This window comes from Schistocerca americana, chromosome 3 (assembly GCF_021461395.2).
Source record: "Schistocerca americana isolate TAMUIC-IGC-003095 chromosome 3, iqSchAmer2.1, whole genome shotgun sequence".
Classification (NCBI taxonomy): domain Eukaryota; kingdom Metazoa; phylum Arthropoda; class Insecta; order Orthoptera; family Acrididae; genus Schistocerca; species Schistocerca americana.
In genome coordinates, this window is record NC_060121.1 from 212,380,794 (window position 1) to 212,406,803 (window position 26,010).

Below are 26,010 nucleotides of genomic sequence, written 5' to 3' on the forward strand. Positions count from 1 at the left end.
GGATCTGACGTCCCCGGATTTCTTTCTGTGGGGAAAGTTGAAGGATATTTGCTGTCGTGATCCACCGACAACGCCTGTGAACATGCGTCAGCACATTGTCAATGCGTGTGCGAACATTACGTAAGGCAAACTACTAACTGTTGAGAGGAATGTCGTTACACGTATTGCCAAATGCATTGCGGTTGACGGCCATCATTTTGAGCGCTTATTGCATTAATGTGGTATTTACAGGTAATCACGCTGTAACAGCAAGCGTTCTGAGAAATGATATGTTCACAAAGGAACACGTATCACATTGAAACAACTGAAATAAAATGTTCAAACGTACGTACGTTCTGTATTTTAATTTAAAAAAACCTACCTGTAACCAACTGTTCATCTAACATTGTGATTCATATGTTTGTGGCTATCACAAAGCGAAAAAAGTGGTCCAACTGAAACATTAATATTTCTATACGTACTACACGAAGATGTAATAAAAAATCTGGGTTCCTATTTTGAAAAACGCAGTTGATATCCGTTTGACCTATGGCAGCGCCATCTAGCGGGCCAACCATAGCGCCATCTGGTTTCCCCCTTCAAGCTGGACGAGTTCTTTGTAGTTTTTTCCTTTGATTATTATTTCGTGAGATATTTGGCCCGGCCACTATCAATGGACCACCCTGTATATCAATAGCGACTGGCCATCTTAACTCCGTCGTGTGAGATAAATTCAAACTTAAACTTAAACAAGGACCAGCAAACTGTTTTCAGTGGCGGTTAAACCTTGACAGTAGGTATCTACAACGAAATGTCTCAACACTCCAGACCCTCTTTAATGTTAATGACCACACCACATACAGCTTAAAACATTACGTATTAAACCAATTAAAATCAACACATTGTAGGCCAGACTCAGTAGGAGTAGCGACGGCCACCCAAGAAAGTACAGTCAACCGCACAGACCCCAGTAGTGGATTCCGACCACAATTTACAGGGCAAGCAAGGAGGCCCTTACCCTCTTGCTTGTTCGACGAAGCCAGCCGCCGCAGATCCCGATGCCAGGAGACATGAAGGAAGCGGAAAAACAACACCAACGGCTTCTCATTAAAGTCTCTTTCCACGCTGGCGATATTTGCCACGGCGCCGTCACCCGGGTAAACAGCCCCTTCTGGACGTGCCGTGCTCGCTGGCTGACACCGGACCTTAGCTGTCCGCCACAGTTCTCAAAACGCCGTTACTGCTCGGCGTCCCAAAGCAAAATCACTCCCCCTTCCTCAGCTTTTCCTCTCGCTCCCGATCGGCCCTTTAGGTGGCGCCAGCGCGCGCTCGGCGCACACCGCCGGAAAGATGACCCATACCGGCGGCGGGAATATCGCTGATCGAGACACACGGCTCAACGAAAAATAAACATTTACAGTACCTGTCAGCATCCAAGATTTCAAATAATGGAGAAGTCTGCAGTAGTGCAGACTGTTTACCGAACGCAGACCGGATGAAATATAAGGATATATCTCGTTCCGGAGGCTATAAAGACCATATTAGCAGATAATGTCATTAACAGAACAATGGATTTCCTTTAAGCAGGAAATGGAACCTCGTCACAAGTACCACCTGCTTCTACATGTAGACAATCCCTCTGGAATTCTCACTTATGTGTTCGGAAAAGGGTTCACTGAACCATTTTCAGACTATTTCTGAACCCTTCCACACTCTAATAGCACGTGGGAAAAATGAACACACTGTCTGTCAACAAGCAGCCACGAAAGCCTTTCCTTGCTTTGCTCCTTTTCACACCGTTTCCGTGACAGGAAGGGACGAATCCTGTCGCACAACTGAGACTAAACTCCATAGGCACGCGATTTAATTAGAAGCTACTTGTGATGAAAATCCTGGAAATTTAGTAATATCGAAGTAACTCGAGATCGCCTATCGACAGAACTCATTACTTCGTGTGAGTAAAGAGCCTGTTGTACTTCAAGCTCTCATTATCTCGCAGAAACGAAAGCAACTTTGTTTTATTGTCTGTCACTCTATTTAGTTTCTCATATCCGTGATGAACGAACTGCTCTTCTTTGAAATTTTTTTATGTCCTCGCTATCCGGCAAAGACCTCATACCACGCAGCATTACTCCAGAAACGGATGGACGAACGTAGTGTTGGCAGTCTTTTTTCACTTATTAAACCTGCTCACTGTTCCGTTAAGAAAACTCAGTCCTTGGTTCGCCTTCCCCCCAAGTTTGCTATATGATGGCTCCAGTTTAAGTTGTTCATAATTGTAATCCCTATGTATTCAAATTTGTTAAGGCTTTCGTGGCCACTTGATGACAGACTGGCTGTTGGCTTCTGTCTAGGCTTCTTTGGCTGACATTCGTTTGATGATTATTCTGACGTTTCGCCAGCACGAATGGCTGGTATTGTCAAAGCTTCACCCTCCATCACTCAGTGCACCACCAGCAATTGAGGGTGAAGCTTTGACAATACCAGCCACTCGCACTGGCGACACGTCAGAATAATCATCAAGCAAACGTCAGCCGAAGAACCCCATACAGAAGCCAACATCCTACGTATTTAGTCAAATCGACAGCCCTTAAGTTTGTGTTATTTGCCGCGTAACCAAAATTACAAGAATATTTTTGGTACTCCTATGGAGGACCTTTCGTTTATTGGTCAGGCTCAGTTTCTCCTTTTCAAACCATGCATATATCTTAAGTAAATAATTTTGAAATTCGTTTTGATTTTCTGCTGACTTTAATAGGCAGTAAGGGCAACGGCCTTGCCGCAGTGGATACACCGGTTTCCGTGAGATCACCGAAGTTCAGCGCTGTCGGGCGTGGCTGGCACTTGGATGGGTGACCATCCAGGCCACCATGCGCTGTTGCCAGTTTTCGGGGTGCACTCAGCCTCGTGATGCCAATTGAGGAGCTACTCCACCGAATAGTAGCGGCTCTGGTCACAGAAAACCATCATAACGACCGGGAGAGCGGTGTGCTGATCACACGCCCCTCCTATCTGCATCCTCAATGAGGATGACACGGCGGTCGGATGGTCCCGATGGGCCACTTGTGGCCTGACGACGGTGTGCTATGCCATAGTGCTAATAGACGGTAAACGACAGCGTCATCTGCGAACAATCTAAGAGAGCTGCAAAGATTGTCTCTTAACACATTTATAAGTATTGAAGACCAGAGGACCTGTAACGCCTCCTTGAGGAACCTTAGATGTAACTTCGGTTCAACTGGAAGCCTTACTGTCATTTTCTACGAACTCTGACTTTTCTAACAGGAAAGGACAAATCCAAGCGCATAACTGAGACGAAACTCCATTGGCAAGCATTTTGATTAGAAGCTGATTTTTTTATGAAGCTCGTGGAAATTTAGTAATATCGTAGGTACTTGAGTTCCCCTGTCGATAGAACATATCGCTTGGTGTCAGTAAAGAGCCTGTTGTGCTTCACAAGAACGATATTTACTGAATGCGTACTCGTTGTGTGTCGACAGATCGTTATCTCCGATTTAATTCACAATTACGTTCCAAAAGCATACAGCAAATCGATTTTCGTGATATAGGTCCGTAATTCAGCGTGGTCTAGGGATTAACGTCTATGATTAGTAATCAAAACGTCTTCGGTCCCGTCTTCGGATCCTGCATAAATCACCAGCATTGGCGGCCGATGACTTTCCACATAAGAAGTCACCCTCATTCTGCCAACAGCCTTCTCAAACAAGGCGGAGAAGTGGTCAGATGTTAAGGACGCTCTCTTACCCTCGGGGTGTAAACTAATCGTAAAGGAGGAAGAATCAGCAATGATCAACGGCATGAGGATGCAGAAGGTAATGAAAACCACTGCAATAAAGACACGTGTATCCACAGGACATGTGACCCGTAATTGGGGAAGTGTCTTGATTATCTCTCCGTTGGCAAAAGATTCCGGAATAGTCGCCCATTCGGATCTCTGGGAGGGGACTACAAAGGGGGAGGTGACCATGAGAAAAAGACTGGATAACTAACGGAATGCTAACGCTTTTCGAGTTGGGAAGAGCAAAGTCAGAAGTTTGAACGTGGTAGGGAAAGTAGAAAATCTGAAAAGGGAGATGAAAAAGCTCTGTGCCCATGGGGCGCTAGCGCCCGCGATCGCCCGCGGCCAGCGCCCCAGGCGAATTCGTATGTTGCTGCAGTGGCCGAGCCGTGACGCTTAGCTGGCCGTGCGGACCGCCCGAACGCCAGCCGATAGATATATTTGTTCGCCCGTTTTCCCTTCGGGCAGAGGACGTCTCACAAGTGCTTCAACTAGTGCTGATTGACCTACAGTGCCATATCCGCCTGCAGGAACGCTTTCTTATGTGTGACTTCCTAAAACTAAGAACCGTTCAATCCTTGGCGATAAAAATTTGACCAATTCTTTGAGGTTAGCAGTCTCACGGAGTATTGTACCAAGTCTAGACAAAATCGTTTCCTCGAAAACGAAAAACGTGTATAATGTTAATTGTCTTCTTTAACAATGTTGACTGTAAGAATAAAAGCGCTTTATCACCTTATTTCTATTTTAAAAAGTTTTCAAACTTTGTCAGTTAAAATTATTACGTACAAAACAGCAAACTAAGGATCCGATTTCTAAACTCTAAAAAGGGATACAAAAATTGTAGCACGAAGTATAACAAAAAATACTTACTTGTAACTAGTAACAGTAAGAATGAGACTCTATATCCCTTACATAAAATTAATTCTAAAATAGAATATTTTGTTTACGTTAGATCTGACCGCGGGAAAATCCAGCGCAGAGCAGTGCTGTGTGGTCTCACTAGCTCTGCAGCTCTCTCTCTCTCTCTCTCTCTCTCTCGCTCCTATGGCGACACTAGCGACACACGGTCGCGGACGGGGCGCTGAACTACACTGCCTCGCATGGATGAGCGTGATCTAGATCTAGAGCGGGTCAGTGAAGTGAAATGGAAAGAAGACAAGGATTTCTGTTCAGATGAGTATAGGGTAATAACAACAGCTACAGAATATGGTATAACTTCGTTATGAATAGAAAGTTAGGGCAGAGAGGGTGTTACGGCCAGCAGTTCAGTGATAGGGTTGTTCCCACCAGAATCGACAGCAAACCAACACCGATAAAGATAGTTCAGGTATGCATGCCGACAGCGCAAGCTGAAGATAGAGGAAGTATATAAGGATATTGAACGGGCAATTCAGTACGTACAGGAGATGAAAATCTAATTCTTATGGGGCAATGGAATGCGGTTTTAGGGAAGGAATACAAAAGACGGTTACGGGAGAATATGGGTTTCGTACTGGGAATGAGAGGGGTGAAAGACGGGTTCTGCAATAAATTTCAGCTACTAATAACGAATACTCCGTTCAAGATTCTCAAGAGGAGGAGATATGGGAAGATTCCAAATAGATTATATCATGGCTAGACAGATTCCGAAATCAGATACAGGATTGTAAGTCGTACTCAGGAGCGGATATACACACGGATCACAATTTACTGGAGATGCAAGCTTCGGAGACTATTCAGGAAGGATCAATGTACAAAGAACTGGGATATGAATGTAGTAAGGAATGCAGAGATAAGGTTGAAGTTCTCTGAGGCTATAAATACTGCGATAAGAATGTCTCAGTAAGCAGTTCGGTTGAAAAGAAATGGGCATCTCTAAAAACGGCACTCCCAGAAGATGGAAAGAAAAACATAGGTTCAAAGAAAGTTACCGTTTATTGTATGAAGTGCATCAAGTGCCAAGCCGTCATGTGTAATTGCGAAGAAACCATGGTTAAGAGAAGAAATACTTCAGTTTTCGATGAAGGAAGGAAGTACGAAATTGTTCAGGGAAATTCAGGCATACAGAATTACAAGTCGCTGAGGAATGAAATTAATAGGAAGTGCAGGGAAGCTAAGACGAAATGGGTGCATGAAAAATGTGACGAGATCGAAAAAGAAATGACTGTCGGAAGGAGTGGCTCAGGGTATAGAAAAATCAAAACAACTTTCGGTGAAATTAAAAGCAAGGGTGGTAACATTGGGAGTGCAATGGGAATACCATTGTTCAATGCAGGGGAAGGAGCGAACAGGTGGAAAGAGTACAGTGAAGGCCTCTGTGAAGGGGAAGATTTGTCTGATTTGGTAGAAGAAGAGTCACGAATCGATATAGAAGAGATAGGAGATCCAGAATTTAAAAGATCTTTGGAAGACTTAAGATCAAATACTGCACAAGGTATAGATAACATTCCACCAGAATGCAACAAAAGAATTATCCACGTTGTTGTGTAGAATGTATGAGACTAGCGATATACCATCTGACTTTCGGAAAAATACCATCCACACAATTCCGAAGACTGCAGGAGCCGACAAGTGAGAGAATTATCACGCTATCAGCTTAACGGCTCATACATTCAAGTTGGTGACAGAAATAATATACAGAAGAATGAAAAAGAAATTTGAGGATGTGTTAAGTGATGATCAGTTTGTCTTTAGGAAAGCTAAAAGCACAAGAGAAGCAATTCTGACGTAGCGGTTGATAATCGAAGCAAGAGTAATGAAAATCAAGACACATTCAGAGGACTTGTCGATCTGGAAAATGCGTTCCACCCTGTCAAATGGTGCAATATGTCCGAAATTCTGAGGAAAATATGGGTAAGCTATAGGGAGGGATGGGTAATGTACAACATGTACAAGAACCAAGAGGGAATAATAAGACTGGAAGAACAAGAACGAAGGGATCGGATTAATATGAGTGTGACAGGGCTGTAGTCTTTCACCTCTACTGTTCAATCTTTACATCGAAGAAGCCATGATAGAAGTAAATGAAAGTCTTAGAAATGGAATTAAATTTCAAAGAGAAAGGATATCAAATTAAGATTCGCTGATACATTGCTATCCTCAGTAGCAGCGAAGGAGAATTACAGGATCTGGTGAATGAAATAGTCCAATGAATACAGAATGTGGATTGAGAATAAATCGGAGAAAGGCGGAAGTAATGAGTAGTAGCAGATATGATAGCAGCGAGAAATTTAACATGAGGATTGATGGTGATTCAGCAGATGAAATTAAGGATTTCTGCTACCTAGGCAGCAAACTAACCAATGACGGACGGAGCAAGGATATCAAAAGCAGACTGGCACTGGCAAAAAGGAGATTCCTGGCCAAGAGAAGTCTAGTAGCATCAAACATATGTCTTAATTTGAGGAAGAAATTACTGAGAATGTACGTTTGGAGAGCAGAAGTGTATGGTAATGAAACATAGACTATAGGAAAACCGGAACAGAAGAGAATCTAAGCATTTGAGATGTGGTGTTACAGAAGAATGTTGAAAAGATAAGGAATGAGGAGGTTCACCATAGAATCGGCGAAGAAGAAGGGACAGGATGGCAGTACATCAGCTAAGACAGCAAGGAATAACATCTATGGTGCGAGAGGGTGAGAGGGAGCTGTAGAGGGTAAAAACTGTAGAGTAAGACAAAGACTGGGATATATCCAGCAAAGAACTGAGGACGTAGGGTTGCAAGTGCTACTCTGACACGAAGAGTTTCGTACGGGAGAGGAATTCGAAGAATTCGTGGCGGACCGCATCAAACCAGCCAGAACATTGATAAAAAAAAAAATTGTGGTGTATTTCTGTTTCTGTACTGTGTATTGGTGCTATTTGTGTTACTGTCTGCTTCTTAGGTACGGCCTCAGAAGTCCTGTTCAGCGGACGTCAGCAGTTTTCTGATTTACGGTATGGCGCTGCTCCAAGTATTCATGCACGTGCCTGTGACTCTCTTGGCGGGCATCGCTAACGACCTCTGACGCACGCGCTATGGACTTCCTGTAGTGTATAGAGGATCGACGGCCGAGGCTCTTCAGCCCTCACACGTTGTGCTTTGAGAGAAGCGTAGCTACACTGCACACGTCGGGTACGTCATCGACTTTACTGTGCACACACGCAAACAAATGCACCAGCACCCCTGGCAAAAATAAATACACTACTGGCCATTAAAATTGCTACACCAAGAAGAAATGCAAATGATAAATGGGTATTCACTGGACAAATATACTATACTAGAACTGACATGTGATTACATTTTCAAGCAATTTGCGTGCATAGATCCTGAGAAATCAGTACCCAGAACAACCACCTCTGACCGTAATAACAGCTTGATACGCCTGGGCATTGAGTCAAACAGAGTTTGGATGGCGTGTACAGGTACAGCTGCCAATGCAGCTTCAACACGATACCACAGTTCATCAAAGGTTTCGCAGGGATCGAATAAAGAGTAGAGCCACGGGTCGTAACACACCTGAAATGTAACGTCCACTGTTCAAAGTGCCGTCAGTGAAAACAAGAGGTGACCGAGACGTGTAACCAATCGCACCCCATACCATCACGCCGGGTGATACGCCAGTATAGCGATGACGAATACACGCTTCCAATGTGCGTTCACCACGATGTCCCTAAACACGGATGCGACCATCACGATGCTGTAAACATAACCTGGATTCATCCGAAAAAATAACGTTTTGCCATTCGTGCACCTAGGTTCGTCGTTGAGTACACCATCGCAAGCGCTCCTGTCTGTGATGCAGCGTCAGGGGTAACCGCAGCCATGGTCTCCGAGCTGATAGTCCATGCTGCAGCAAACGTCGTCGAACTGTTCGTGCAAATGGTTGTTGTCTTGCAAACGTCCCCACCTGTTGACTCAGGGATCGAGGCGTGGCTGCACGGTCCGTTAAAGCCTTGCGGATAAGATGCCTGTCATCTCGACTGCTAGTGATACGAGGCTGTTGGCATCCAGCACAACGTCCAGGAGAAACTACAGCGTCCTACATTCAAAACGTTTCGGAGCTGTGTAAAATAGTGGATCCTAGAGTGAAGGTTGCACACCTCATGAGGACGTGTATCAAGCCCTACTCCTGAAGGACATTTCGACAGCAGACGATTTCATAAAATGGTGCCACTATATCAAGACAATGGACCAAAAAAGAATTACACGCAAGAAGTTTGAGCGGCTTCCAAACGTCGTATCGATGTCTGTGATGGAGGAAGGAACTGATTTCACAAGTGTTCTTCGTCAGATAGTGAGAGAGGAAGTTCAGAAGGCACTTGGATCACAAGGTGAGCAAAAAACCGACACGCTTCAAGAGGTCATAAGGGAGGAAGTGGAACAGACATTGAACCGAATCTCTCGTCCTTCATTTCTCTGTGAAAAAGTAGAGACCCAGGCGAAGTTACGTTCCTACAGTGCCGCATGAGGAACCTGTTTGGGCACCAAGGAAGACCGACGTTTGGAGGACCCAGATAACCAACCAGTATGTTTCCACTGCGGGCGACCGGGACATGTGGTGCGCTATTGTCGAGAAAGGCGGCGGATATTTGATGACACCCGCGCCAGAAGACAGCAGACCGATCTTAGCTGACGCTAACTCCGGGACGACGAAGATGGACAAAAAGATGTGGGTGCAGGACGACGTAGGTCACCATCGCCGCAAGCTAGCCGCTGGAGAGGACGCTCCCCAACAAGCCGATAAAGGTCTCCATCGCCGTTTAGAAGCTCCTGCGGATCACCTAGACGCCGCAACCTGGAAAACTAAAGGGTGCCACCTTCCTTGGAGGTGAGGCCACCGAAGAGAAAAATCCCCCGCCGTCGATCACTACATAAATGATAAGAAACTACGTCGATATCCTCATGGATGGCCGACCAGCCCAAGCTCTTGTAGACTCTGGAGCGTCATATTCAGTCATTTCGGAGAAGTACCGTCGCCAGTTGCAGAAAACCGTATTCGTCGACAGCAAAACATCTCTGCTAACCTACTGTACCCAGCTGGATTTACATCTAGCTGAAGATAATGCCACCTGTGTAGCTGATTACTGGGCAAAACACATTTAAACTTTAAATTTCATTACAGTTGACTTATACCATATTTTTTACGTGTGGTGTCTTGGACACGGAAAATAAATAACATTTGAAAAGAGACAAAATCGCGACCCATCACTAAGCGCCTCCAGACAGTTACTCTACAGTTTCTGCGTTGTTTGGCCCATAGCAGACGTACTGTTTTATATGCTGCTGTGAACAATGGCCTTCTGCGAGCTACCCTACTAAAAATGTCCACTGCGTGCAGTTACATTCGAAATATTCGCTCGGAAGCTAATGAGGCGGATCTGCACTCGCTAATAGCAGGAGTCCCTGTCAGATTTGAAACCGATTGCCACTGACAATGTGTACACTACTCTTCGATCCATTCTGGTTGGGCCCTTTTTCCAATACTGGTCTTTTGTCATATTGCGTGACATTCCCTGTAGACACGTTGAACCGGCCGCGTCGATACACCGACCAATCGAATAACTTCGTCCTCGATATGGTCAAGGGCACGTCCAGACACTATTGCTCTTTTCTGCCATTCTCTCCTGTTTCCATGTCGACTCATATTGCTGCGATGGTTTCATAAGCACAACTTCTCTGTCACCACTTACGACAGCGGTGGAGTGTCACGGAGTGCCTGTTACCGGTTCTACGCGATCTGTACCACTGCAAAGTTCCTAGGAGGGGGCGATATGTCTTTTGTTTGGTGAGTTTATGTTTGAGGTAATGGAGCAATTATCGGCAGCCAAGATTTGACCAAAGTACAGAGCATATCTCCAAAGATAGTGCGTTTGCGCAATCTTATGAAGCAAGTGATTGTGAACATTCGCTATATATCAGATTTTTACTGTATCTCGTCATCTACTTTGATAGGTGCCATATATGATTTTGGTATATGAATCGATTGTGAGCTAGCAGCGATGATGTAAATGATGTACAGCTGTGTCGCAGAAGTTAAGTTAGAATATCTGATGTGCGCGAGGGCGCAGTGGAGCAGATAATGTTAAGCAGTGTTGGAATGAGGAAGCACGTGCAGACTATGTTATTAAGCTTTGAAGAGTGAGGAAATCAGACAATGTTAAGCTGTGTTAGAATGATGAGCAATGGCAATATTACGTTTAAATGTAAGTAAATATTATAATGATGTTACTTTTTTCCACCTATTGCTGTGTCACTTGATTACTGTGCTGAAAGTTGCTAGATTTGACAGATAGTAAAGTGTATTGTTTGGATGTTAAGAAGTTCATAAATTTAAAATCTGCCTTGAGCACTTTTCGAGAGTATATAAAAAAATGAGTGTTGTCATTTATGCGCATATTTCATTTTCTTACCAACCCTTCTCTTACAATTTTTAGTGGGTCATGCAACCAAGTGAGTTCGAAAAACAGTTTGATTTGCAATTAACAGAGAACTCATTGCACCCCTCGAGTGTCTCTGTGTAGATACAGTAATTTGCAGCGCTAGAACAGCGGCGCGCAAGACAGAGCAGTATTGTGACGCGTTATCCAGATTTACGCAGAATACGGGTAATGACAAAATATTTTGATTTTTTAAATTTATTCCATCAGGGCCAACTTACGTTATTCAGAAACAGTTTTTGTGATCAATTTTCCAAAACCAATCCCTCTAGGATTCATGTCAAAATTCATTATTCAGTCAGATTGATAACTTTTACAGTATGAAATACTTCCCTTTTCATTAAGAAAATTAATTATTATTACAGTGCAGGTTTGCTTTCACATTTCATTATGACATTTCATTTATTATTACAGCTCAGAGCTTACAATCAGAAACAGAGAACTTCAGACATATTTTTATTTATTAACTTTTACTTGCCTCAGTCTATGTTTTTATTTAATTAGATAACTTTCACTATATTTTTTTTAGATATTCAGAGAACTTTCAGCTTGAAAAGACTGTGCAAACACTTTTGTTAACGTTGAGTCAATGTACTGCATAACCTTCTTATTGTCATATGTTTGAATGCATAGTCTTCTCTTTATTATCTGCATCATTTCATTTGATATTGTTTTTTATTTTGCTTTCTTCATACTAGGTAGTTTTTTTATTATAATGTATTCACCAAAAAAGTGATTTCACATTTTTGATACGGAATTCATTGTTGACTGTGTAGCGTTTTTTGTGAAATAGAGTTTTGACGATAAAAAGGTGAACTTGGGCAATAACATAGATTTAGAAAGCGTTTTAAAAACATCTTCCTTTCTGTTTAAAAGGTTTTTAAGTTTCTCCTTTTAGTAAAACACGTTTGTAAATTTTGTAAATCCTTATTAATGTTTTATGTACACTGCTTCCAAAAGGTGTATGTATAAATTACGTTGATGTTGTACTTTAAATCCGTTAGTCCGCTTAGAGAGCACTCTTTAATGTTACAGTCGTTTTACACCAATGAAAATCTTTTAAAACCAAGGGACCCGTGTCAAACTTCCTCAGGTTTATAGTTTCAGATCATGACAATACTGGAATAACTGTAGTCATTGGGATAAGTGTAGTTGTGGGAATGAAGAGAAAACATATTTAAAAATGAACTGAACGACGTGAAGTAGTAATCATGAATTGATAATACATCATTGTAAATACATTTGTATGTGTCCAAAAATTTGTTCAGCATTCGGAATGTTTTCCCATCAGGCAGATATCAGGCACTGTCTATAGGGCTACATAACCTATAACTACAAACATTTTCAGTTACACGTTAGGTTGGTTGGTTTGGGGAAGGAGACCAGACAGCGTGGTCATCGGTCTCATCGGATTAGGGAAGGATTGGGAAGGAAGTCGGCCGTGCCCTTTCAGAGGAACCATCCCGGCATTTGCCTGGAGTAATTTAGGGAAATCACGGAAAACCCAAATCAGGATGGCCGGACGCGGGATTGAACCGTCGTCCTCCCGTACACGTTAGGCCGTAGCAGCTGTAGGTAAATCACGATTCAAGGTGACAATGACAAATATGTTTGTTTCGGAAAGTATATTTGTTTAAAAAAGTCAACTTGTGTGACTGGCAGAGGTAATGGAGTAGCGCAGTGGTCAAGGTTAATATCTATGACAGTGATATATATAAATTTTCCAGTTAAAACAACTAAAATGGCATTTCTAACAAGATCATGTGAAAAGGGTGTCTGTTATTCGTGTGTAGTAAGTTAGTTTCGTAAAATATTGGTATGAAGCTTATTATAGTTGAAAGTCTCTTTTGAATTGAAATTTTTCGCAGATGGTAAGTTTTAACGCAAAATCGGTATGCAAAGTCAGTAGCCGATTAGAAAACCTTTCTAACGATACCTTATTTATCCCTGTATGGTTAGTATGTGTTGATAAAACGGGAAGTTAACTTGTGGAATAATAAATATGATTTTAATATAAAGTGACAGTTGACTGATAGTTCGGTTAACACTGGTTGCTCTGTAATACGAGATCGCCGGTCACAAATACGCCCAGTTTTGATACATCAGTTATGCATCCAGAGTGACAAGATAAAGGTACATAATTTGCTTGACAAGTTTCTTAAAACTGAAAGTAACGACCAGCTGTTGCCAGCAGAGTTACTGAAATAATTGGGCATTTAACCGATTGTACTTTGCTATTCAAATTCAAATCTTCAAGGAATTTGCACGGAATATCATTTCCAAGAGAAACACAAAAGAAAAGGTTGGCTGTCACGTTTCAGGTACCTAGATGAGCCTGCTTGTTAAATTACGGATGTATTTTAATTAAAAAAATCCTCCATAATCCCTCTTTATCCGTAGTCACCAGTACCGACGAATTATTTCTGCAAAATTGCTGCAACTGAAAAACGAAATTACCTTAGATCTCTATAGCAGTTCTTAGTCAATTTGCTTCTGATCTAATTCGACTGCTGAACGTGTTCCTGCTGCTGAGCGATAGAAAGAGAAATAACTTGGTATTTTTTAAATTCACGCTGCCGCTGAATTGCAGGAACACACCTTTCTGAGAGAGCCACGTCAACTAAATTGAAATTGTGATTGGGACAAATCAACTACTTTCCTAATGCAGTCTTAATTTATTTCCTATTACAAGATTTTTCGAGGCAGTACGAGAAATGACTGAGATTTTGAAGACATTTATTCTGCTGTTGGACGGTCATGACAAGAGAATGGTCCAATCCGACATGTCCAAGCAAGCACTGAATTCTTTTTATACCAGAAGATAAACTGAAAGAAAAACACTGTCAAACTTTTAGCTGTTAACACGCACTGCAAATATGCTTACTAAAAATGTTGAAAACTACTGAATTCACAGATCTCCAGGCGACTGGAGAAATGGTACACTCCTACTAGAACTGGCGGATTGCGCACACGTAACCATGGCAGGCCAGGTGCATATGCTCGGTGAGGATGCAGCGGTAAACAGACAGCATGAATCGTCGCGATCGTAATTTGTAAAGCTAATTTCAGTTTCCGTTTATAATTTCTCTTAAACAGTTGTCTGCAGTTACTGTACGCGCAAATTTGTAACTCATTGACATCTGTAATAATTACCACTTGCGGCAAAATATGATCACGGATTCATTTTCAGATCTTATGTCTTCAATTGATAAATTACCAGTTGCTTTTGCTGAATCGTAAGTGTTAACAAAGTAGATGCAATTGAATTAATTTTCATTGTGACAACGCTTAATGTTAAGCAGTGTGCAAACGCCGATAATGCTTCGTAAAATCTGACCATGAACTGTATAAATGGAAGAAAGACTTACACAAAGTAGTACATATGCGCCAAAATGATACTCGCAGAAGTGAGAGAGAAAAACAAAACAATATACGAAAGATTTACTGTAGAACTGTTCGCGAGAGGAAGTGCACCGTTACCGATGAAGATCTATGTCACTAGGCCCTCCGAATCACAAGTGAGATAAACACTGCTGACATCATGGATTCATCGATCTGGATTGAGACGAAAAATAAAAAATAAATAAAACTTTTCCGGCATACATCTGATTCAAGATGTATCAAAATCTGAAAAAATTGGAAATAATAATTTTTAACATTTATTTCGAATCAGGAGGACGTCGAAAATGCTGTTGATATTATTTCAGATTCCACCCAGAACAATCAATGTGATTATCGATAAAATTATTTTTAAGGAAATTGTTCAAGTACATGATTTTCGATCATCGTGCCATTTGAGGTTTATCAAGACAGTATTCTTAAATTTCAGTCATTTGTGCATTATCAGTTTGTCTCGGAACAGTTTACAAACTGCTTTAAGTAAGCTCAGTACGCAGCACAATAGGCAAAGCAATGGCCAGGACTATTTCTTACTCCAGTGCAATTTTACTTAAATAAAACTAGTAACTGCTGTGACGGACCTGAAAGCATTATGTTTTCTTTTGTCAAGCGTTCCTGGGGTAATTAAAATGTTTCTTTTCATTATTCAAACATAACTTCGTTTTATTGTGATGACTATGTGTAATGAATACGGGACTCTTTCATTGTTACTGAAATATACATAATTGAAACATTATCAGAAGAACTGTGCTACAGTTTTGTTATAAAATGATGTAAGTGTGAGAAATATTTCGTTTCAACAAACTGAAGTCACGATTGATGGAACTAGTCTATAAAGTATTATCAAACACTACCTTGATTTATTTTACTATGCTAGTTACCTTCGTAAAAACTACAAATACCTACAACAGTTTAGTTGTCGATATGAACTGCCTCTTATTCAGAAAATGAATGATAATAACGTTTTTTGTGTGACTTATGTGCTTCAAATTAGCGCGTGTCGCTCTAGAAATTGCCCTTTACTCCTTTGTTACGGCGGACCGCGCGTTAGGCGGACTTCTGTAAATAGGGGTTCCTCGTGCGGCAAAAAAGAGTAACTTTAATAATTATAAAAAATTACTTGCATTGGGTCCTAGTAGCAGTTTATTTCTCTCGTTGTATACTTCCTCCGAAGAAATTTTAGGGTGCATTTCGACATGTCGGACCGGACCATTCCCTTGTGAGCAGAAAGTTTGGGATTCAGTAGGGGAGGGGTCTAAATTCCAGATTTAGGTTTTTCGTTTAAAATTACATAATATGTATTTTTACGATATCTGAATAATTTCTGTGCTATCCTGTCAACTGGTTACCTTACACCCATCAAGGCTATGCAACACTTCACAGCTCTTCGTATGATTTCGGAAATTCAAAGACACATGTCGACAGCTAGGAATGCAATGAAAACAGATTCTAGGTTGTGGAACATAGCGGATTTTTAAGGTGATAACATTGTTTATATTTGCGTTGTAGCTGACGATTGTTATTTAATTTGTAAAATGCTACTTTCCAGAGCAAGCGGCCGGTAGCTGGTTCAAATGGCTCTGAGCACTATGGGACTTAACTGCTGAGGTCATCAGTCCCCTAGAACTTAGAACTACTTAAACCTAACTAACCTAAGGACATCACACACATCCATTCCCGAGGCAGGATTCGAGCCTGCGACCGTAGCGGTCGCGCGGTTCCAGACTGTAGCGCCTAGAACCGCTCGGCCATTCCGGCCGGCCCGGCAGCTGGATTGACGTACTTGTGAGACTCTGACGGGGATAGATTTCTCCGCCGCTGACAGTGGTTCAAATTTTCTGAAGGCTTACTAGTTCGTAAAAATGGGAGAGCTCTAGTGAACTCATCTGTATCGTGGCCAAACATCCATAACGGATAGAAACCTTCGCTGTGCGGGGTAGGTCAAAGCTGGACGGGATTGTTCCAGGCAGGCGTAGCGCTATTGCGACAGAAATGATAGTACAACTCAACGGTATGTCTAACAAACACTTCGTGAAATCACAGTCCGACGTCATGCGCAGATAATGAACATCTTCAGATACGTGGTAATCTTCAAATTCTGCTCGGTAGCACAAGTTCTTGGGACAGTAGAACCAATGCAGAGTACACTCAATAGGAATCAATGATAATTAGAAGAGAGTCGTATGTGACTTGCCGTTCATGAATTACTCAGTAGGTATTTGGCTTTATGCTGGGTCTTAGGGGTATAAGTGGAGTTATATTGATCATTGGTGGTTTAATATGTACCCACTTCAGTGTGTTATTTGTTTTTTTTCTTTTCGCTGAACAGTCTTCTCGCAAACGTGGCATAATTTACTGCCTGGTATTTTCACGGTCGTAACTGCACCACTAAATGTGTTAGCACAGATTAACCGTTTTGCGTCCAAGCGTCCACTCTTCACCGAGCGAGGTGGCGCAGTGGTTAGCACACTGGACTCGCATTCGGGAGGACGACGGTTCAATCCCGTCTCCGGCCATCCTGATTTAGGTTTTCCGTGATTTCCCTAAATCGTTTCAGGCACATGCCGGGATGGTTCCTTTGAAAGGGCACGGCCGATTTCCTTCCCAATCCTTCCCTAACCCGAGCTTGCGCTCCGTCTCTAATGACCTCGTTGTCGACGGGACGTTAAACACTAACCACCACCACCGTCCACTCTTCAACACCTGACCTGCTGCCCAGCGGAAGATAAGCATTAATAGTTCGCTCTTACCACATGTACTTGGAGGTAGTAACCACCCTAAAGACATGCTACTCTTAATAGCTATAACTATCAGTCTGTAAATAAAGTAAATGCTGACGTAATGTTGTTCAGTACCTGTCCTATCACCAAGAACAATATCTGCACTTATACCCCTAAATTCTATGTAATGACCCCTGACTCTACTGGAAAGTGTTAAATCATGAACACTTTGACAACCAGACTCATACTCCAGTGTTTCAGTGCCTGTGGTATATAGTGATTCATATTATTTTTCTTGACATAAAACACCATTCCTAGAGATGACGAACGGTGTCTACGTTTACATCTACATGGATACTCTGCAGATCACGTTTAAGTGCCTGGCAGAGGGTTCATCGAACCACCCTCACAATTCTCTATTTTTCCAATCTCGTATAGCGCGCGGAAAGAACGAACACCGATATCTTTCCGTACGAGCTCTGATTTCCCTTATTTTATCGTGGTGATCGTTTCCCCCTATGTAGGACGGTGTCAACAAAATATTTTCGCATTCGGAGGAGAAGTCGGTGATTGGAATTTCGCGAGAAAATTCCGTCGCAACGAAAAACGCCTTTCTTTTAATGATGTCCAGCCCAAATCATGTATCATTTCTGTGACACTATCTCCCAAATTTCGCGATAATACAAAACGTTCTGCCCTTCTTTGAACTTTTTCGATGTACTCCGTCAGTCCTATCTGGTAAGGATCCCAAACTGCACAGCAGTATTCTAGAGGAGGACGGACAATCGTAGTGTAGGCAGTCTCCTTAGTAGATCTCTTACATTCTCTAAGTGTCCTGCCAATGAAACGCAGTCTTTGGTTAGTCTTCCCCACAACATTTTCTATCCCTTTTTTCCAATTTAAGTTGTTCGTAATTGTAATACCTAGGTATTTAGTTGAATTTACGGCCTTTAGATTAGACTGATTTATCGTGTAACAGAAGTTTAACGAATTTCTTTTAGCACTCGTGTGGATGACCTCACACTTTTCGTCATTTAGGGTCAACTGCCAATTTTCTCACCATTCAGATATCTTTTCTAAATCGTTTTACAATTCGTTTTGATATTCTGATGACTTTATTAGTCGATAAACAACAGCATCATCTGCAAACAACTTAAGACGGGTGCTCAGATCGTTTCTCAAATCGTTTATATAGATAAGGAACAGCAAAGGGCCTACAACACTACCGTGGGGAACACCAGAAATCACTTCTGTTTTACTCGATGACTTTCCGTCAATTACTACGAACTGTGACCTGTCTGACAGGAAATCACAAATCCAGTCACATAACTGAGACGATATTCCACAAGCACGCAATTTCACTACGACCTTTGGGGGGTACAGTGTCAAAAGCCTTCTGGAAATCCAGAAATACGGAATCGATCTGAAATCCATAGTTAATAACACTCAACAATTCATGTGAATAAAGAGCTAGTTGGGTTTCTAAGGAACGATGTTTTGTTGGTGTGAGTTGGGAGTGGCTGTTGGGCGTGTCTGAAGTTTCTGAAATTTTTGAGGTGGACATCGCAAAACAACACACCCAGAAAACGGGCGTGTGAAGCTTATCATTGTGTTTCAGATTTTGAGAAATGTCAAATCATTGCCGTGGCAGACAAGGCTGCACCTTATCGACAGATCACACAGTCAGTTGGTTGCAGTCCAATGATCGCCGAGCGAATGAGATGACAAGGCTGATTCAGGACAACAGTTTGAAGGGAAGAGTAGGCACAGGTCCCTTCAGAGAGACTACACCAGTACAAAATCGTAGGATTGTTGGACTGACTCTGACGAATTGACAGGTGACAAGAGCTGAATTCTGGGAAGAAGTATAGGCAGAATGTCATCATGAAGGGGTCTTGAGCAGATTACTAGAAAATGGGTTGAGATGTCCAGTTGCCATTGTCGATTACCGCCAATACCATAACTCAGACAACATACACTTGCAATATGTTGTTAGAGAGTTAGCTTGTACATCGCATGGCAGTCCGTGGGTCTCACTGATGAGATTCGTTTCTGTTTGTGGCAGTTAAATCGACACCAATGTGTCTGTAGACAACTTGGTGAAATATCACAAGAAGCAGCGATTCTTGACACCAATACCTCTCCAACTCCTGGTCTCGTAATGTGGGGAGCTACTGAATATGAACAGTAATATGGATGCTATTGAATGAGGCATGAGAAATGATTTCGTAGTTGTTGAAGAGAGGTGGAATGCTCGCCTGTATGTGCCAAAAATGGTAAACTCTGTGTGCATCACCTTGATGATCAGAATCCCAAATGGCATATTCCAGCAAGATAATGCAAAGCCCCACACTGCACGCTATAAACGCCTTATGGATTCTTGACAGTCTCTCCAAGATTTGTCACCCAGAGAGCACATCTGGCACACTCCTAATAATGGCCTCCAGACAGCAGTCCTTATGAATTGACACAGCGTATGTTTCAGTAATGCAAAAAAAAAAAAAAAAAAATCCTGTAGATAGCATTCCAAGGTCTTTCGCTTCCATTCCATAACGAATACAACAATTATTCATACCTGTACACAAATCACTTCAGGCCTGTTGTCCTGCATTTCTACATTTGTCTGGAATGTGTAGTGCAAGACAACTCATTACTCTCCCCCTATTTCCACTCCGTAATCAGACTGAATGCAGCCTGTTGTACTCTATAAAACCTACTTTATTCTGTATAACTTTACAAAGTGCACAAGGTGATAGCCGGTAATATTTTACAAAGTGCCCTTTGCTGGTCGAGACATACGTCTGCTTGCTGGGGTGTCTCCAGGCATCTACTCTCAATGGCAGCTGGGCAGTAACTGCGTGCGCAAAGGACCTGGAAAGTCCAGTAGTTCTGCACACGAAGTTACAATATTTCCCGAGAGGGAGCACATTGTACTCGACAGACTGACATGTCCAGTTTGCAAAATGCCACTAAATGGCACTTCGAGTGACAAATGACTTTCGGAAATCAACAGTACCTGTCCGGGCCACGTGTCGCTTTATTATTTATGACACACATCAGTTCCAAATGGAATGAAACTTTAATAATTTAATAACCACTCGGAAACATTTGATAAATATCATATTGATGCTTTATGGTGTAACAGCTCCATTACCGCCAATGTCAGGCAGCAGCGACTGGCCGCCACAGAAGCAGCAACAGGGTTCAAAAAAATGGTTCAAATGGCTCTGAGCACTATGGGACTTAACATCTACGGTCATCAGTCCCCTAGAACTTAGAAATACTTAAACCTAACTAACCTAAGGACATCACACAACACCCAGTCAGCACGAGGCAGAGAAAATTCCTGACCCTCCCCCCCCCCCCCCCCCCCCGGGAATCGAACCCGGGAACCCGGGGAGGCGGGAAGCGAAAACGCCACCGCACGACCACGAGCTTCGGACAGCAACAGGGAAGTAATCAGGAGCGAATTGTATAACTTCATCAGTGTGCTTTGATAGTTCTTGAGTTTCTGTTGTGGGTTGGCAGGAGAGCCAACACCGTATTATTAGAGAAAGCCGAAAGGCACGCGTTTTAGCTCACGCAGGATGGCGTGAGGTCTGGAACAGGACAAGGAAATTAGACTTCAGAAAAACGGTCGTAGCTGGTGGAATACTTAACTTTAATCCATTAATGATGAGCGACGCTCTTGACTGTACGTGATTCAGTATCAATAGTAGCTGGTAATGGCGCCTTGCTAGGTCGTAGCAAATGACGTAGCTGAAGGCTATGCTAACTATCGTCTCGGCAAATGAGAGCGTATTTTGTCAGTGAACCATCGCTAGCAAAGTCGGTTGTACAACTGGGTAGAGTGCTAGGAAGTCTCTCTAGATCTGCCATGTGGCGGCACTCGGTCTGCAATCACTGATAGTGGCGACACGCGGGTCCGACGTATACTAACGGACCGCGGCCGATTTAAAGGCTACCACCTAGCAAATGTGGTGTCTGGCGGTGAAACCACAGTTTCTGCGTGTTAATTTAACATCTAATACATACAGTTCTCGCATTTTCGTTTGCGTCGGAAAGAAAACCCATTTTATGACATATTACAAGTTCCTAATTGGGCCGAATTACTTAATCTCACGTGAGTGCTTCCGTAGCTAGATTTTCGAATATCTGTGTATTAATTGTGTGTATTAATCTAATTTATTGGACATAGTTCCTGCGTTTTTGTCAGTGTCTACAGTAGAGTTCCGCTGCATATGCCGTTATTTTGTTTATCTGGGCAGTGTAGTTTCCCACGGTCTTTAGTATGGATAGGGACTGTGATTTCTGTGTGCAGATGCGAGCTGAGTTAGTGACACTTCGTCTCAACTCCAGGCTGTGATGGCTTTGGTTACACAGCTTGAAGCTGCAGTGGATGGGCACCACTGTTGTCGCCGGCTGTGGGGATCCAAAGGGCCTCCAGCAAATCCAGAGTCCTCCAATCGGTCCTCGCCAGTGGCCAGCCGAGTTGCACTGTGGTTGACCCCTCAGCTATGGTCGTGTGGGAGCTCGCCTCCGGGCGTGGCAGGCAGCGAAAGACTTCCCAGGGGGCTGCACGCTAGGACTCCCCGGTTCATCTGGCAAACAGGTTCCAGGAGCTGTCTGTGGCTGATACTGTCGCTCAGCCACACGCTGTCGCCTTTCCTGTTTCAGAGGAAACTTCTCAGCCTACAAGATCCAGGCAGTCGCAGATGGTACGATTATTGACAGTTGGGAGCTCAAACGTTAGGCGAGTTATGGGGATCCTCAAGGACATGGCTGCCAAGCAGGGGAAGAAAGCCAATGTGCACTCCGTGTGCGTACCAGGTGGAGTCATTCCAGACATGGAATGGGTCCTTCTGGATGCAATGAAGAGCACAGGGTCAGCCAACAGCAGGTGGTGGCTCACATCGGTACCACGATGTGTGTTGCTTTGGATCAGAGCAGATTCTCTCTGGTTTCGAGCGGCTAACAGAAGTGGTAAAGGCTGCCAGTCTTGCTTGCGAGATGAAAGCAGAGCTCGCCGTTTGCAGCATAGTCGACAGGACCGATTGGAGACCTCTAGTAAAGAGCCGAGTGGAGGGTCTGAATCAGAGGCTCAGGCGGCTCTGCGACCGTGTAGGCTGCAGATTCCTCGACTTGCGCCATAGGGTGTTTGGGTTTCGGGTTCCGCTGCATAGGTCAGGAGCCCACTACACGCAGTAGGCGGCTACACGGGTAGCAGGGGCTGTGTGGCGTGGACTGAGCGGTATTTTGGCTTAGAGGGTCTCCGAAAAACACAAAAATGGATTCAGTCACAGAGGGTGCAGGCCGAACACAGCAAGAAAGTACATACAGGAACCATCGGTTTAACAGTTGTAAATTGTCGTAGCTGTGTTGGGAAAGTGGCAGAGGTCCAAGCGCTAATGAAAAACAGTGATGCTCTAATTGTTATAGGCACTGAAAGCTGGCTAAGGCCGGCTATAAGTTTAGCCGCATTTTTGAGTGGAACCTGACGATGTTCGGAAAGGATAGGCTAGATACAGTTGGAGGCGGCGTGTTTTTTGCTATTAGAAGTAGTTTATCTTGTCGCGAAATTGAAGTTCCAGTGAGTTAGTTTGGGCAGAGGCTATTCTTGGCAACCAGAATAAAATAATGACTGGATACTTCCACCGATCTCCCAATTCAGATGATACAGTTGCTGAAAGGTTCAAAGAAAACATGTGTTTAATTTCAAACCTGACTCATACAATTTTTTACAAAACATTAAATTATGTCGCTGACAATAGTTATTATTTTATTGACGATGATGTCCTTTTTATCAGTATTACTGCGAACAGGATCAAAGTTCAGTCGCATTCCACAAACAATATTGTCGTGAATATTATTTTGAATAAAATATAGGGGTGGATATTACAATGCATTCTCTGAACATTATTTCGAACAGTTAGTTCATGAGCCCACGGGAATTTTAAACGGTTGTAAAAACACACTTGACCTCTTAGCAACAAATAATCCTGAGTTAATAACGAGCATCAAAACGAGTACAAGGATTGCTGAACACAGGGTTGTCGTAGCCAGAGTCAGTATTGTAACCCCCAAATCCTCCAAAAATGTACCTATTCAAAAAATCAGATAAAAATTCACTTGACGCCTTCCTGAGAGACAATCTTTACTCCTTCCAAATTAATAATGAAAGTGCAGTCCGGATGTGGCTTGAATTCAAAGAAAGAGTATTGGCAGCAATTGAGAGATTTATACCAAATAAATTAACAAACGTCGGAGGTGTTCCTCCTTGGTACACAAAACGGGTCAGAATACTGTTGCAGAAGCAATGAAAACAACATTCCAAATTTAAACAGACCCAACATCTCCAAGACTGGTGATCTTGTACAGAAGCTCGAAATTTTGTGCGGACTTCAAAGCGAGTTGCTTATAATAGTTTCTACAACGACACTTTGTCTCTAAACCTGGCAGAAAATCCAAAGAGATTCTGGTCGTATGTGAAGTACGCACAATCAATGCCTTCTCTGCGCGATAGCAATGGACATCCTATAGAAGACAGTGCTGCCAAAGCAGAGTTACTAAACACAGCCTTGCGAAGTTCCTTCATCGCAGAAGACAAAGTAAATATTCCAGAATTCGAATCAAGAACAACTGCAAACATGAATAACGGAGGAGTAATTATCCTCTGACCCTCGGAGTAGTGAAGCAACGTAAATCATTTAATAAAAGCCAGTCCTCTGGTCCGGACTGTATACCAATTACGGTCCTTTCAGAGTAAGCTAATACAATAGCTCCATATTTAACAATCGTATACAGACGTTCGTTTAACGAAAGATCCGAACCCCAAGACTGGAAAGTTGCACAGGTCACACCAACATTCAAGAAAGGTAGTCTAATTCACTAAATTACAGGCCCATTTTATTAACGTTGATATGCAGCAGGATTTTGAAACATACTCGTACATCGTCTTCGAGCATTATGAAATACCTCGAAGAAAACGGTTTATTGACACACAGTCAACACGGATTTAGAAAATATCGCTTTTGTGAAACACAGCTAGCTCTTTACTGGCACGAAGTGTTGAGTTCTATTGACTAGCAATTTCAAATTGATTCCGTATTTATGGATTTCCGGAAGGCTTTCATACTGTACCACACAAGCGGCTTGTAGTGAAATTGCGTGCTTATGGAATATCGCCTCAGTTAAGTGACTGGATTCGTGATTTCCTTTGAGAGGTCACAGTTCGTAGTAACTGACGGAAAGTCATCGAGTAAAACAGAAGTGATTTTTAGCGTTCCCCAAGGTAGCGTTCCTTATCTATATAAGCGATTTGGGGAGATAATCTTAGCACCCACCTTAGGTTATTTGTAGATGACGCTGTCGTTTATCGGCTAATAAAGTCATCATATGGTCAAAACAAATGGAAAAACGCTTTAGAAAAGATATCTGAAAAGTTTGAGGTCGTCCACATGAATGCTAAAAGGAATTCATTAAACTTCGGTAACACGATAAATGAGTCAAATCTAAAGGCCGCAAATTCAACTAAATACCTAGGAATTACAATCACAAACAACATAAAATGAAAGAAACATGTAGAAAATGTTGTGGGGAAAGATAACTAAAGATTGCGTTTTTTGGCAGGACTCTTAGATAATGTAATAGATCTACTTAAGCACGTTTTGTATTATCGTGAAATAGGAGAGAGAGTTGCACTGATATGATACAGGATTTGATATTGACATCATTAAAACAAATACGTTTTTCGTTGCGGCAGAATCTTCTCACGACATTTCAATCACCAACTTTCTCCTCCGAATGCGAAAATATATTGTTGACGTCGACCTACATAGGGAGAAACGATAATCATAATAAAATAAGGGAAACCAGACCTCGCACGGAAAGATAAATGTGTTCATTCTTTCCGCGTGCTATACGACATTGGAATAATAGAGAACTGAGAAGGTGGTTCGATGAATCCTCTGCCGGGAACCTAAATGATTTACAGAGCACCCATGTAGATGCATATGCAGAAATGTACGACGGTACCAAAAAATGCTTGCCTACTGGTATTGATGGTATTGTACAAAAAGGTGACAAAAGTCATGAAATACTTGCTAACATCGTATCGGATCTCCTTCTGCCTGGCAACTCGACGTGGCATAGACTCAACAAGTCGTTGGATGTCCCCTGCAGAAATATTGAGCCACATTGCCTGTATAACCGTCCATAATTGCGAAACTGATCCTGGTGGAGGAATTTGTCCACAAATTGACTTCTCGATTACGTCCCATAAATGTTCGCTGGAATTCATGATGGGCGATCTGAGTGGCCAGGTCATTCGCTGGAATTGTCCAGAATGTCCTTCAAATCAATTGTGAACAGTTGTGGCCCAGTGACATGGCACATCAATTGTTTGCTCTTTTATACTTTGTGCACGCGGTGCTATTACTATGTGTATGTGTGCATAATGGCTACCTTAAGTCTTTTGTGACTTTGATTGCAGAATTGCATTGCATTTTACTGTCGATGCCTTATAAAGACGCGTTACTGCCATACATTACATGAAGTATGTATGATATTACACACGTTGTCCCTGGAGCAACTGTCAATATCTAGGGAGGACAAGAATGCTTATTTGAACCAAAAAACTTCGTAGGGACATATGCACTATTCCGACTGGTTTCCGATGTAGAACATATTAAATGGTTCAAATGGCTCAGAGC

At 42.5% G+C, this 26,010-nt stretch overlaps 1 pseudogene; it reads left to right on the top strand.

The window, feature by feature from the left end:
* Positions 1 to 2,745: 2,745 nt before the first annotated feature.
* On the top strand, positions 2,746 to 2,863 carry LOC124608732 (annotated as a pseudogene).
* The last annotated feature ends 23,147 nt before the right edge of the window (positions 2,864 to 26,010 follow it).